Genomic DNA, 14976 nt, shown 5'->3' on the forward strand with positions numbered 1-14976 from the left:
CTACGATCTCCAAGGCATATTAATTTAAACACTACCTGATTGTGGTGAGCCCTGGCTGAGCAGTACAGAGGTGGGGGGGATTCTCTCTGCACTGGGGGAATGCGTGTGTCACATTGCTGTTGCGTTACAACCCAGGACCAGGGGCTCCTACCCTGTCCCTAACACTAAAGGCACCTTATCTATCCCTGTTCCCCTGGTTACTTCAGATGGCTAAGATGCTGTGGCCACATACCTTGCTGTTCTCTTTAATCAGTCCTTATCTGTCCACTTCCCCACCCAGGGAAATGGGGAGGACTAGAGTATATATATATACAGTACAGACCAAAAGTTTGGACACACCTTCTCATTTAAAGATTTTTCTGCATGTTCATGACTATGAAAATTGTACATTCACACTGAAGGCATCAAAACTATGAATTAACACATGTGGAATTATATACTTAACAAACAAGTGTGAAACAACTGAAAATATGTCTTATATTCTAGGTTCTTCAAAGTAGTCACCTTTTGCTTTGATGACTGCTTTGCACACTCTTGGCATTCTCTTGATAAGCATCAAGAGGTAGTCACCGGAAATGGTTTTCACTTCACAGGTGTGCCCTCTCAGGTTTAATAAGTGGGATTTCTTGCCTTATAAACAGGGTTGGGACCATCAGTTGTGTTGTGCATAAGTCTGGTGGAAACACAGCTGATAGTCCTACTGAATAGACTGTTAGCTGCTTTTTTCTTGCCATAATACAAATTCTAAGTAAAGAAAAATGAGTGGTCATCATTACTTTAAGAAATAAAGGTCAGCCAGTGCGAAAAATTGGGAAAACTTTGAAAGTGTCCCCAAGTGAAGTTGCAAAAACCATCAAGCGCTACAAAGAAACTGGCTCGCATGAGGACCGCCCCAAGAAAGGAAGACCAAGAGTCACTTCTGCTTCTGAGGCTAAGTTTATCCGAGTCACCAGCCTCAGAAATCGCAGGTTAACAGCAGCTCAGATTAGAGACCAGGTCAATGCCACACAGAGTTCTAGCAGCAGACACATCTCTTCAACAACTGTTAAGAGGAGACTTTGTGCAGCCGGCCTTCATGGGAAAATAGCTTCTAGGAAACCACTGCTAAGGACAGGCAACAAGCAGAAGAGACTTGTTTGGGCCAAAGAACACAAGGAATGGACATTAGACCAGTGGAAATCTGCTTTGGTCTGATGAGTCCAAATTTGAGATCTTTGGTTCCAACCACAGTGTCTTTGGGCGACGCAGAAAAGGTGAACGGATGGACTCTACATGCCTGGTTCCCACCGTGAAGGAGGGAAGAGGAAGTGTGATGGTGTGGGGGCGCTTTACTGGTGACACTGTTGAGGATTTATTCAAAATTGAAGGCATACTGAACCAGCAGGGGTACCACAGCATCTTGCAGCGGCATGCTGTTCCATCCGGTTTGCGTTTAGTTGGACCATCAGTTATTTTTCAACAGGACAATGACCCCAAACATACCTCCAGGCTGTGTAAGGGCTATTTGACCAAGATGGAGAGTGATGGGGTGCTGGGCCAGATGACCTGGCCTCCACAGTCACCCGACCTGAACCCAATCGAGATGGTTTGGGGTGAGCTGGACCGCAGAGTGAAGGCAAAAGGGCCAACAAGTGCTAAGCATCTCTGGGAACTCCTTCAAGATTGTTGGAAGACCATTTCCGGTGACTATCTCTTGAAGCTCATCAAGAGAATGGCAAGTGTGCACAAAGCAGTCATCAAAACAAAAGGTGGCTACCTGGAAGAATCTAGAATATAAGACATATTTTCAGTTGTTTCACACTTTTTTGTTAACTATATAATTCCACATGTGTTAATTCATAGTTTTGATGCCTTCAGTGTGAATGTACAATTTTTATAGTCTTGAAAATACAGAAAAATCTTTAAATGAGAAGGTGTGTCCAAACTTTTGGTCTGTACTGTATATACACAAACCAGACAAACAAGGAAGGACACACAGGGACAAATGAAAATACCAAACACACAAAATATGCACTCACAGACAACAGCAGGATACACCAAAGGGACTAGGAAGGTAAACAAAAATAGTAAAGGATGGGACTATGCACACAACCAAAACTCCAATCAACAGTCACAGAAAAACTTTCCTTAAACGTCTCTACCGAAAACCGACACGTTCACTCCACTCCTCACCAGGCTGTACAAGACATAACACTGGCAATCTCAGATAGCCAGAGCAGAGACTATATAGGAGAGGGGAGTGGCTGATGCTGCACATCTGAGAACTTCCAAAAAGGAAGCTACAGAAACTCAAAGCTGAGATTAACTCCTGCACTGCTGAAAGAAACTAGCACCATTTAATATGGGGGAGAAGTTCTTCTATTCAATGCAGGAGTATGTTAACTCAGACACTGCAGTCATCTGACTCCTGTGTGTCGAGGGAAACCCGTGACAGCATGCCTCATTAAGGGAGAGGTTGAGGGCGCAGGTGAAGGCCCTAGAGGAGGTGGAGGAGGCAGAAGCAGTGAAGGAAGTGTTAGATACAGAGGTTTGTCCCGCAAGCCTGGAGGAACCAAGACTTGTGGAGCAGCCCCTTCCCCGCCTGTCCCCATAGCCAGCAGAGTCATCCAGTGCCCAGTCAGCAAGATGTAATGCCCCTGGCCACGTTTGCTCATTCAGGTGTTAGTGGTGAAATGCACCCTGGCAGACATAGATTTTTTTCAAGGAACAGGTGATGTTGTCTGCTACATGCTGGTGTAGCGCAGGCACAGCTTTCTTAGAGAAGTAATGACGACTGGGCAACTGGTACAGGGGGACTGCGATGGCCTTCAGCTTTTGGAAACTGTCTGTATCCGCCAGGCAGAAAGGCAGCATTTCTGTGGCCAACAGATTGGAGATGGTGAATTTCAAGCTCTTAGCTTTGGCATGTGTAGGAGGAAACAATCTTTTACGTGACCACAACTGTGGGACCAAAGGCTGGCTGCTGTGCTGAAAGAGGGTGGAGTAGGGTGAACACGACAAACTGGTGGACTGTGAGTAAGGTGCAGGCAGAGATGGTATGCTGGATTGAGAAATATGTGGTGTGCTCGGTGACTGACTCGGTGTCTCGGTGAGTTGGTGTCAAAAAACAGCAGGCATGTCTACTTCTGTAACTGCTAATGGGCTCTCACTCACCTCGACTATAGTGGTTAAACAAGTGGAGGTTCTGTGGCCGGAGGCCTATATGAGAACACTTGCCACAGTGACGGAGGAGGAAGAAGCAGCAGATGCGGTTGATGAGGTGGATGGTGGTTGGTGAGGCCCGCTAGTCTGCATTTTAATGCAGTTAGATTCCCAGACTAAAGCATGTTAATCGCGAATGTACCGGTTCATACATGCAGTAATCAAATTATTGAAATTTTGCCTCTACTTTTTACAAAGTTGTCAGATAAAGTGAGTTTGGTCATGCCTTATGATCTCAAAAAAGGGGCAGGCTAGGCAACCCTTGCTGCTCCTGCGAAGTGCAGATCCGTGACCGCTCCTGGCCACAGCCAGAGTTGTAGCTGAGGATGCAGTGTTTGTCATGGTTGTATCACTGCGGGTCTGTGCGGAAAGCTGCAACGTAACCTCCTCGTCTTCCTCCTCCTCCGCCTCTGTTGAGCTGCACAGCTGTCTGCCTCTGGGTTCACACAAAGTGGAATCTACAACCTCATCGTCACCCTCTCTGTTCTCCCACTCCTTGCCCTGAGTGTCACCCTCCTCCTCTTCCTGCCCTGACAGCACAGTACTGTTTGCGTGCATCTCAGGTAAATGAGTCTCATCAGGATCACCTCCAGCGCCGGGGTTTAATGTCTGGTAACCAGGGTCTGGATTCTGCTTGCACCGTACTTCATCCTTCCCCGGATCCAACTGTAGCGTGGTGGATGTTAAGGTGGAGGAAGAGGAGGAGAGGCCATTTGATGAAGCTCTTGACATCCACTGGAGTACATGCTCTTTCTGGCACACATCTACAAGGTGTACCACTGTGCGGCTGCCAAAGAAAGGGAGTCGAGTAGCCCCTCCAGTAAGCAAAGTTGTCAGTTGTCTTTGGTTAAGACAAGTTGGTGTTTGTTCAGCAAAGTTTTCAGTAACATTACCACGTACACCTTGCACATCAAGCCTATTCCCCCTTCCACCACAACTTCGCTTTTTCCCACTCATGTTTTATGTACCCTTCCCTCTTTTAACCAGATGTTTCACAACCTTAGGCCCAGACCTGCCAGTCACCTGTCACTAAATTAACAATCAGTATTTATTTGCTGAGATAGTGTGGCTGGACCACAGAATTAGCACAATAGGTTTATATGCTGAAATCTGGACTGGTGTCTGGACCACACAATTAGCACAAAGGATTTAGATGCTGAAATGTGGCCTGCTGGCTGGACCACACAATTAGAACAAAGTATTTCGATGCTGAAATGTGAACTGGTGTCTGGACCACACAATAAGGACAAAGAATTTAGATGCTGAAATGAGGACTGGTGGCGGGACCACACCATTAGCACAAAGGATATGTTGGAAGGTCAATTTGACACAGGATCCTATCTATTTGAACTAGCTGACAATAAACCGCCTAGCTAACTATCTGACTACTTACAGCAGCAGTAGCAGCCTAACTACGCTGCTACACTGACAAAAAGTTGCCAAAGCCACATGTTCACTTTTAATATGGGGAGGGACATGTGACTTAGGCAGCCAATGACACAAGCCCTTGTGGATGTTGTGGATGGTTTCTGCACTCAGTTTGGCTGATGAAATCTCCACACATTAAGTAATTAAAAAAAAAAAAAGAATAACAGTCCGCTGCTCCTCTGACCTCTCCCCACCCACTCCCTTCATCAAAGACATCTCTCCCACTGATCATACAGCAGCAATATACTAGCCAAAGTCCTAACAAAAGCATTAGGGGAAACTCAATCATTTACCGAACTTTGGACGAATTTTGACAATTCTGAGTAAAATGCTTGGGAATCCGAACACAAATCCAAATGTACAATGTTCATACCGACTTTGAGATTGGCAAACGTTTTCCAAACAAGTTTGCTCATCTCTAGTCAGGAGACAACAGGCTGCCTGGGCCGTGTATGACCTGAGCTGTGACATCTCCAGCAAATTATATCCCCAGCTGGGACCTTTGGCATTACCTCCGCTGCCTCTTCAGACCTTGGACACCCTACCCCTTTTGGGCATCTCTCCCCTGTTGAGATCCCCAGTTTGGAAAGGGTTGCCTCCCCAAGGAACCTTCGATCCCCTGATATCTTTCGACCAGTCCGACCAAGCAGTCAGCGCTCCGGGGATCACCCCGACCAACCCAAGTCTGCATTGGAATGTAATGCACAAACCAGTCCATTACAAATCGCTCTACTATCTGCACTGGGGTAGATGACTGTAGCTGCAATCATTTTTGGACCAGGAGTAGCAGGTCAAACATTTGGGAGCAAGGGGGTTTGTCACAGAGATACGCCTGTGCCCTGACAGTCATTGTAACCCCCAAGCTCGCCAAAATTTCAGTTTTCAATTTCGTATATTCTTTGGCATCCTATAAGGCTAAATCACAGTAGACCTTCTGTGTCTTCCTCGTAAAGTATGGCACCAGCACTTCCGTCCATTGCCACTCCCTTCTGGCAAATGATTGCAGCTACAGTCATCTACCCCAGCGCAGATAATAGAAACTGGCTCACATGAGGACCGCCCCAGGAAAGGAAGACCAAGAGTCACCTCTGCTTCTGAGGATAGGTTTATCTGAGTCACCAGCCTCAGAAATCGCAGGTTAACAGCAGCTCAGATTAGAGACCAGCTCAATGCCACACAGAGTTCTAGCAGCAGACACATCTCTTCAACAACTGTTAAGAAGAGACTTTGTGCAGCAGGCCTTCATGATAAAATAGCTGCTAGGAAACCACTGCTAAGGACAGGCAACAAGCAGAAGAGACTTGTTTGGGCTAAAGAACACAAGGAATGGACATTAGACCACTGGAAATCTGTGCTTTGGTCTGATGAGTCCAAATTTGAGATCTTTGGTTCCAACCACCGTGTCTTTGTGCTACGCAGAAAAGGTGAACGGATGGACTCTACATGCCTGGTTCCCACCATGAAGCAAGGAGGAGGAGGTGTGATGGTGTGGGGGTGCTTTGCTGGTGATACTGTTGGGGATTTATTCAAAATTGAAGGCATACTGAACCAGCATGGCTACCACAGCATCTTGCAGCGGCATGCTATTCCATCCGGTTTGCGTTTAGTTGGACCATCATTTATTTTTCAACAGGACAATGACCCCAAATACACCTCCAGGCTGTGTAAGGGTTTTTTGACCAAGAAGGAGAGTGATGGGGTGCTACGCCAGATGACCTGGCCTCCACAGTCACCAGACCTGAACCCAATCGAGATGGTTTGGGGTGAGCTGGACTGCAGAGTGAAGGCAAAAGGGCCAACAAGTGCTAAGCATCTCTGGCAACTCCTTCAAGATTGTTGGAAGACCATTTCCGGTGACTACCTCTTGAAGCTGATCAAGAGAATGCCAAGAGTGTGCAAAGCAGTCATCAAAGCAAAAGGTGGCTACTTTGAAGAACTAGAATATAAGACATATTTTCAGTTGTTTTTCAATTTTTGGTAAGTATATAATTCCACATGTGTTAATTCATAGTTTTGATGCCTTCAGTGTGAATGTACAATTTTCATAGTCATGAAAATACAGAAAAATCTTTAAATGAGAAGGTGTGTCCAAACTTTTGGTCTGTACTGTACCTCCCATCAACTATGAGTCCGGCTGCCACCTTACAGCAGCCATTTTAAATCTATAGAGATTACCTGCCTAGAAAACAAATGTGACTTACAAATTAAATGTATGAACTGGAGACTCTTATGTCCGTCGGTCACAGAATATGATGTGGTGGTTATTATGGAATCCTGGCTGAATGAAAGCCATGGCTGGTTGACAAACATGGAGGGCTATACATTTAGAAGGGACAGGAAATACAAAAAAGGTGGAGGGGTGTGTATTTGCGTAAGATCCAACTTAAAACCTGTGCTCAATGACAACATTGGGGAATCTGTGACAATGTAGAGTCAGTCTGGGTAAATGTACATGGCAATAATGGAAACCTTTAAATTGCAGTTTATTACAAGCCTTCTAATATAGCTGAACTAGTAGAGGATGAAATAATGCAACAAATTAAAAGTGCAGCAAATAATAATAGGGTCCTTATTATGGGGGATTTTAACTATCCAGATATTCAACGGGACATAGAATCTTCAAGTAGTGCTAAAAGCTGCAAGTTCTTATCCACAGTTCAGGACAATTACCTCTCTCAGCTGGTAGAAGAACCAACCAGGGGAGGTAATCTGCTGGATCTGGTTTTGTCAAATAGACCAGATACAATTTCAGATCTACAGGTCCGGGATCATTTGGGAAGCAGCGACCATAATTTGGTAAGTTTCAATGTAATATTCAATAAAACATTTAAAAAAGCAAATTCAAAAACCTGGAATTTTAGGAAAGCTGATTTCAACAAATTAAGGGAAGAGCTTAATCGTGTAGACTGGGACCATGTCAGGGTAACTGGGGATACCGAACGTACATGGGGCATGTTTAAGGAAATACTACTAGAATCCTGTAGAAAATTTATACCCTCTGGTAATAAAATGTTCAGGAATGAAGAGAAACCATTATGGATTAATAAGACAGAACAAAGTTTAATAAGACAAAAACAAAGGGCATTCAAAACCTTGAAGGCCAAGAATACAGAAATAGCATTCCAAGAGTATAAATGCCTATATAAAATATAAAAAAGAAATCAAGCTAGCAGAGTTATCTACAGAGCAGCAAATCGCCAGAGACATTAAAATAAATCTCTAAGTTTTTAGAATACGTCAATACCAAAAAGAAAAAAACAGATGGTATCGGCCTCTTAAAAGACGATAATAACAAGATAATTATAGAGGACAAAGAAAAGGCTGAGATATTAAACAGGCACTTTTCATGCATGTTTCCCAACAAACCGACTGTTCCAGGAATCTTTCAACAGGGCAAAAATCAAAGTTCACCACCTGATATAACTAGTTTAACACAACAAGAAGTATGCCTGCGTCTGAGCAAATTAAACATTGACAAATCCCCTGGCCCAGATGATATTCATCCACGGATACTGAGGAAATTAAACTCAGTAATTGACAGACCACTGAACCTCATTTTCTTAGACTCTCTTGTAACAGGGGTAGTGCCACAGGATGTGGTACCGATATTTAAGAAAGGTAAGAAGGTGGATCCAGGTACTGTCCTGCAAGTCTGACATCAGTAATGTGCAAAGTTTTTGAGGGCATCATAGGAGATGATCTAGAAAATTATATTGTAGAGAATAATATAATAAATGATAATCAGAATGGATTCATGAAAATAGGTTGTGTCTAACCAACATGTTGGGGTTCTATGAGGAGCTAAGTGCAAATCTGGATGTTGGTAATGCGGCTGATATGATTTATCTGGACTTTACAAAGGCATTGATATTGTACCACATTACAGCCTTATACTGAAGCTACAGAAGCAAACACTTGGGGGAACTATATGCAGATGGGTAAGGAATTGGCTAAATGATAGGAAACAAAGAGTCGTCATAAATGGTACGTTCTCTAAATGGGATATAGTCAGCAGTGGGGTGCTGCAGGGATCTGTGCTAGGACTGATTCTTTTTAACCTCTTTATTAACAACCTTGGGGATGGGATTGAGAGTAAATTGGCAGTCTTTGCTGACTTCACCATACTAAGTAGGATATTAAAATCTGATCTTGACATTACAATATTGCAGAATGATCTGGATAAGATGACTGAATGGGCAAACACTTGGCAAATGAGGTTTAATGTAGATAAATGTAGAGTAATGCACCTAGGATGGAGTAATCCTGTTGCTGCATACACATTAAATGGGAGTATATTCGGGACCACAGAAGAGGAGAAGGACTTGGGTATTCTGATTACAAGTAAGCTGAGCAGCAGTACTCAATGTCAAGCAGCAGCCATAAAAGCAAACAAAATTTTAGGATGTATAAAAAGAGAAAATCCCGCGATCCCAGCGTACTGTTGCCCCTTTATAAATCACTGGTGAGGCCACATCTGGAATATGGGATTCCGTTTTGGGCTCCACATTTTAAAGTCAATTTTTTTGAGTAAGTTCAAAGGTGGGCAACTAGATTATTACAAGGGATGGAAGGTCTCTATATGATGAGAGGTTGAAAAATTTGAGCTTATTTAGCTTAGAAAAACGACGCCTAAGAGGGGATCTCATTTCCATGTATAAATATATGTGTGGCCAGTACAAAGGACTAGCACATGACTTATTCCTTCCAAAGACCATACTAAGGACCAGGGGACACTCATTACAGGTGGAAGAAAAGCGATTACGGCACCTAAACAGGAAAGGGTTCTTAATCAGAGTAGTTGGACTGTGGAATGCTCTACCACAAGAGGTAGTAATGGCCGACACTATAACCGCTTTCGAAAAAAGGGCTGGATGATTTCCTCGATACAGGTAACATTGTGGGTTACTGTTAAATTAGACAAAATATTACAACTATAGTAATACATTTCGTACGGTAAGGGTAATTACATAACTAGTAATATAATTAGGTTTAATCCAGGGTTTTAGGACTGATCACCTTTTCTCTGGGTCAAGAAGGAATTTTTACCCTGTGATAAAAATTGGCTGAAAGTGTCCTGGAGTTTTTGCCTTCTTCTGGATCAACAGTGTAGACATAGGGTTGCATTAGTAGTGATAGGAAAGTTAGGATAATACTGTAATAAGATAGCAGGATGTTAATAATAGTAACGATATCAAATAGCTACATTTATATAAAAAAATATAAACAAATTAAAATAATAACTGCAGTAGTACAATAAGTAGTGTAATATTAAATATATAACTAGTAATAACATAATTAGGTTTGATCCAGGGTTCTAGAACTGATCGCCTTTTCTCTGGGTCAAGAAAGAATTTTTCCCCTGTGACACAAATTGGCCTAATGTGTCCTGGGGTTTTTGCCTTCTTCTGGATCAACAGATTTAGGCATAGAGATTTTAGTAATACCATTATTAGAATCACAAGAGTAATACAAAATATACAACTAATTTTAAAAAAAGTAACTATAATTTTAATTGTAATAGTACAGCAATAATAAAAATGGTAATAATAATAACAATAATAATAATGTTACATTTGTGAGGCCTTGTCCCAGTTAGTTAGTAAGTTAGTGTAGTGTTAGTGTAGAGAGTACAATTGGGGGAGGAAGGCTGGACTTTATTTAACCTACGTTACTATGTTACTATTTTGCATTTCCTATAGTTATTTGTTTTTTTGTATATTCCTAGATAACCCCTTTAAAGTGTTGTCCAGTAAGAAAGCAATAAGTGACACAACCAATAAATAATAAATGTACTGTTTTTGTAAAAAACATAGACTAGAATTACTACTAATACACAATCGGGAATTGCTGCAGATTCCAATGATTATTGTACAACAAATCAGAATTAGTAGAGAGAAAGGTATAGGATTCAGCTCACTCATCACTGATTGGTTGCCTGGCAGCTTGCAATGTAGAACAATAAAGTAAAATGAAGAACAAGAGAATACCCAAAATCGGCTATGTGCACACTGTGCGTTTTTGTGGCATTTTTTCTGCTCGGAAATGGGCGAAAAACACTAGGGAATCCTTGTGCCAGTTAATGCAATGACAATCCCGAAGTACTGTGTGCATGATCAGGAATTTTCCTGTCAGGATTGTCATTGAGTAAATCTGCAGCATGTCAACTCTTTGTGCGTTTCTGCAGCGTTTTTCACCCATTGACTTTAATTAATTGAGACGGATTTGCGGATTTGCTGTGAATTCTTGCTGCGCATTTGACTGACTCAATTCAAGTCAATGTGTCAAAAACACGGCAAAAACACACAAAAAATTGCCTGTGGGAGACTACTCCTCCCATCATCCTACAGCCGCTCCCGCTGACAATAGCGGGAGCAGGCGCCGCTGAGGGGAGGAGTAGTCTCCTCAGCCAGCGTCTGTGCTCAGAGTAAAAAAAAAAGTTAAAATAAATTGATATTAAAATAAAAAAAATCTTATATTCACCTGCCGCCAAACCCCGATTGTCTCTTGGCGATCCGATCACCCGGCAGCATGCTATACACTGACAGGAGCGCGACCGCTCCCGGCAGTATATAGCGCTGCATTACCGGGACTGAGGTCACTTGAGTTTATCAGCTGAGGAACTCCGGTGACCTCACTTACGGCACTGGTGCTGCGTCATAATTTTCTCACACAACACTGATGCAGTAAGTGAAGTCACTGGAGCTTACACTTGATTACACTCCTGTTAGTGTATAGAGTGTTGTCGTATACATCAGTTGCATGGATTTATATAGTGTGACCAAGCTGTCAAGCACTTTCCAAGTGATGCTAAAATTGCTTGGAAAGCGCTTGACAACCCGCATGCGGAAATACATGTGAAGAACGCTTCACATCCGCATGTCCCTGGCAGGAAAAGCACATGTACAATCCGCATGCGTTTTTTCTGCCAGGGAGATGCAGAAATGCTCAGGAAAAAATCCGGAGCATTTCTGCATCGTGGGCACATAGCCTTACAGGAATCGTTTGGTTGCAGTGATTGCCTCAAAAGGTTGTTCAACAAAATATTAAGTTAAGGGTATCATCATTTCTGACCAGGACTATTTCATGAGTTTAATTTTTTTTTAAATTCTGTGGAAGCGGGGTTCAAAAGCAATGTCTGACTTTCAGTTGTTCATTTTTGTAGATTTTTAATTTATTATTACTTTTGTCAGATTCAAGTTATTTCTGTGACCATTGTGGGTTTTTCTTTCATTAAACAAGGGGTATCAACAATTTTGACCACGTGTGCAAATGATTAAAACCATGTGTAATTTTATTTGAAATAAAAGACCTTATTCTGGCTGTGTCTTTATTTCAAAAACTTTACTTCGGTAGTTAGTAATGGAGGGCGTCTTATAGAATCCTTCCATTACTAACCTGGGCTTCATGTCAGCTGCCAATAGAAGGCTGACATGAACCCCAACCCTATTACCCCACTTGCGAACGCACAAGGGCAAGTGGGAAGAGCAAAGGGCAAGCGCCAGATTTGGCGCATCTTATGGATGCGCCAGTTCTGGGGCCGCTGAGAGCTGATATTATTAGCCTTGGAGGGGGCCAGGATCCATTGCCCTTCTCTGGCTATTAATATCAGCTGACAGCTGTCTACCTAGCCTTTGCTGGTTCGATTTTATAGGGAACCCTACGCCAACTTTTTCTGGGGTCCATCTGTAATATAGCCAGTAAAGGCTAAGCAAATAGCTGTGGGCTGTTATTAATAGCCAGGGAACATTTTTGTCTAATGGCCCTTTCCCCAGCTAATAATATCAGCCCCCAGTGGTTGGCTTTTCCTCTGCTGGTTATGAAAATGACGCAGAAGCCTTTAAAATTTTAGGCTATGTGCCCACGATCCGGACGTAGCAGTGCTTTGGATGCAGCAAAAACATGCTGCTATTGAACGCAGGAAAATCTGCATGTGTTCACTGAGCCATGCGGATTTACCACATTCAATACATTCTAGTGGTCAAATTTCTGTTGCGGAGACTAGTGACTCTGCAAGGGAATTTGACATGCTGCGGTCCTGAAACACGCGCCTCATAGTAACATAGTAACATAGTTTGTAAAGCCGAATAAAGACTTGCGTCCATCAAGTTCGACCTGTTAGTTCTGTAATTGCTAAAGTTGATCCAGAGGAGGGCAAAAACCCCAAATGATTTGGCCAATCTTCACCTGAGGAAAAATTCCCTCCCGACTCTGAAACCAGCAGTCAGAATAAATCCCTGTATCAACCTACTATTTTATTTTATTTTTAAGTATATGCTGAAATCTGCCTGGTATCTAGAAATGCATCCAGTCCCCGCTTGAACTGGTGTAGTGAATCCGACATTACCGTCTCCTCACTCAGTGAATTCCATATTCTCACTGCTCTTACCGTAAAGAACCCCTTCCTATGCTGGTGCTGAAACCTTTTCTCTTCCAGTCTTAGTGAGTGCCCTCTTGTTACCGTAATATCCCTCCTTTTGAACAAATCCCGGGCAAGATCTCTATACTGTCCCCTAACATATTTGTACACATTTATTATGTCCCCCCTCAACCTTCTCTTTTCCAGGCTGAATAGTTCTAGTTTTGCCAACCTCTCTGGGTATTGCAGTCCCTCCATTCCCTTTATTCATTTTGTTGCCCTCCTTTGTACCTTTTCAAGCTCATTTATATCCTTTCTATATATTGGGGCCCATAACTGAGCACAGTATTCCAAGTGTGGTCTGACCAGTGCTTTGTACAGTGGAAGAACAATGTTCTCATCCTTTGCAGCTATACCCCTTCTGATATATCCCATTACCCTGTTTGCCCTTACAGCAGCGGCCTGACTTTGGGCACTCCAATTTAGTTTGCTATCAATCAAGATGCCCAAGTCCTTCTCCATCTCTGAATTCCCCAATGATTTCCCTTTCAGTGAGTACTGGTGACTTCCATTTTTCCTTCCCATATGTATGACCTTACATTTCTCCTCGTTAAACCTCATTTGCCATTTAATGCTCCACCTACCCAGCTTATCCAAATCCCTCTGTAGGTCTGCACTGTCCTCTTTTGTATTAATTGTTTTACATAACTTTGTGTCATCTGCAAATATTGATATTTTACTATTTATCCCATGTCAGTGTCCGCTGGTGATCCGCACCCTCAGATGCACGCATAGTGGACATGGGATTTCTAGAAATACCATCCACTATGCTGTAACACCTGGTCACTGCGGGTTTGACTCTGCATAAATACGCAGCATCAAACCCGCAGCGTTTCCTGATCATGGGCACATACCCAAACTCACCTGCAGCATGTCAATTTCAGTAGCGGATACTCTAGTCTCCGCTGCAGATTTTGACCGATTGAAAATGTCATTACATGCGGTGGATTCGCATGTATTGACAAAACAAGTGCGGCATTAGAACACAGTATTTTGGACGCATCAAAAATATGCTGCATTCAAAGCGCTGCTGGTTGCTGATCTTGGGGATGTAGCGGCAAACCAAACAGCTGTGAGCTGTTATTAATAGCCAGGGAACATGTTGGCCTAATGGCCCCTTCCTAGGCTAAAAATAGCGGCTCTCAGCTGCCCCAGAAATTACATGAATGGGAATTAGGGTTAATGGGATTAGGGTTTATGGGATTAGGTGTCGCTGACACCAAGACCTTTGTTTAGTGATGAAGAGGTGTCAACCAGACACCCTCATTACTAAACCTGTAAGTAAAGAGTTAAAGGGAACCTGTATTGTCCTATCTACTATATAAACTGCCCCCATAGCATTGTTAGTGATGCAATGTGCATCACTAACACGCTTTTTTCATTAAAATTGGACATGCGCTGTGACGAGCGGCTCCCCATGCGTGCGCAGTGAAGTTCCCAGCTTCACTGTGCATTCGCTGTGACGAGCGACTCCGGCAACACACAGTGAAGCTGGGAACTTCACTGTGCACGCGCAGGAAGCCACTCGTCACAGCGCATGCACAGTTAAGCTGGGAGTTACACAACCTCACTGCGCAGGCGCAGGGAGCCGCGCCTGGCCATGTAAAACTGCACAAGTGCCCCACTTACATCAGCGCTAGCCGGGAGCAAAATTCAAATGTGTGGGCGCCGCCAGCCCTGACTGAATACGAGGATCACACCCCTATAACTAAAATGAGCAGGTAGGATATAACTATAAAATGTTATAGACACATTATATTACCACCAATTTTAATGAAAAAAAGCGTGTTAGTGATGCATATTTTTCAAATATCTTTATTTAGCTCCAAAAAGCATTCATTGCTGTACGAAAACGCATAAAAAAACACATGCAAAAACAAACCAAAAACGCACGTTTTTTTCCGCCACGTTTTTGCTACCAAGAGGTGCAG

The 14976-nt window shown here is 43.0% G+C and overlaps 1 protein-coding gene across 1 annotated transcript in view; it reads right to left on the reverse strand.

Moving 5' to 3' along the window:
* The window catches only part of LOC141166626 (excitatory amino acid transporter 5-like), a 926734-nt gene that overhangs the window by 172378 nt on the left and 739380 nt on the right, over positions 1 to 14976 (reverse strand). The gene's annotated exons all lie outside the window — the stretch shown is intronic.

Source organism: Phyllobates terribilis, unplaced genomic scaffold (assembly GCF_046119375.1).
Source record: "Phyllobates terribilis strain yellow unplaced genomic scaffold, ASM4611937v1 Scaffold_1__5_contigs__length_1240528914, whole genome shotgun sequence".
Classification (NCBI taxonomy): domain Eukaryota; kingdom Metazoa; phylum Chordata; class Amphibia; order Anura; family Dendrobatidae; genus Phyllobates; species Phyllobates terribilis.